We start from the raw sequence: 348 nt of genomic DNA, 5'->3' as shown, positions 1-348 counted from the left end.
TATTCATGATGAGGACATGCTTGTACCAACTCCTTGAACCTTTCCCAAGCTTCACTAAGACTCTCATCCGCTTCTTGTTCAAATGACGCAATCTTCCTTCTCATTTCGGCGATCTTTTCCTCGGAAATGAATCTCTTCAAGAATGCCTTAACTATCTCCCTCCATGTTGTGAGAGAATTTGGCTTGACTTGCTTGAGCCAATTCTTAGCTCTACCCGAAAGTGGTTATTGAAATAGATGCATTCGAATGTACTCTTGAGAAACTTGATTGATTTTGAATCATAACACATAGCTAAAGGAATCTATCAAGGTGCTTAATGGGATCTTCGCTTGGAGAACCCGAAAATTG

General features: G+C 40.2%; 1 non-coding gene across 1 annotated transcript; it reads left to right on the top strand.

Annotated features, from left to right (window-relative positions):
• LOC145573340 (small nucleolar RNA R71) lies at positions 1 to 107 on the top strand. The gene has a single exon (XR_014097387.1). It is a non-coding gene; the product is annotated as a small nucleolar RNA R71 (small nucleolar RNA).
• The last annotated feature ends 241 nt before the right edge of the window (positions 108 to 348 follow it).

This window comes from Chenopodium album, chromosome 12 (genome assembly GCF_948465745.1).
Source record: "Chenopodium album chromosome 12, dcCheAlbu1.1, whole genome shotgun sequence".
NCBI classification, from domain to species: domain Eukaryota; kingdom Viridiplantae; phylum Streptophyta; class Magnoliopsida; order Caryophyllales; family Amaranthaceae; genus Chenopodium; species Chenopodium album.
Note: the sequence above shows the minus strand (reverse complement) of the source record. Positions and strands in the feature narration are given on the sequence as shown.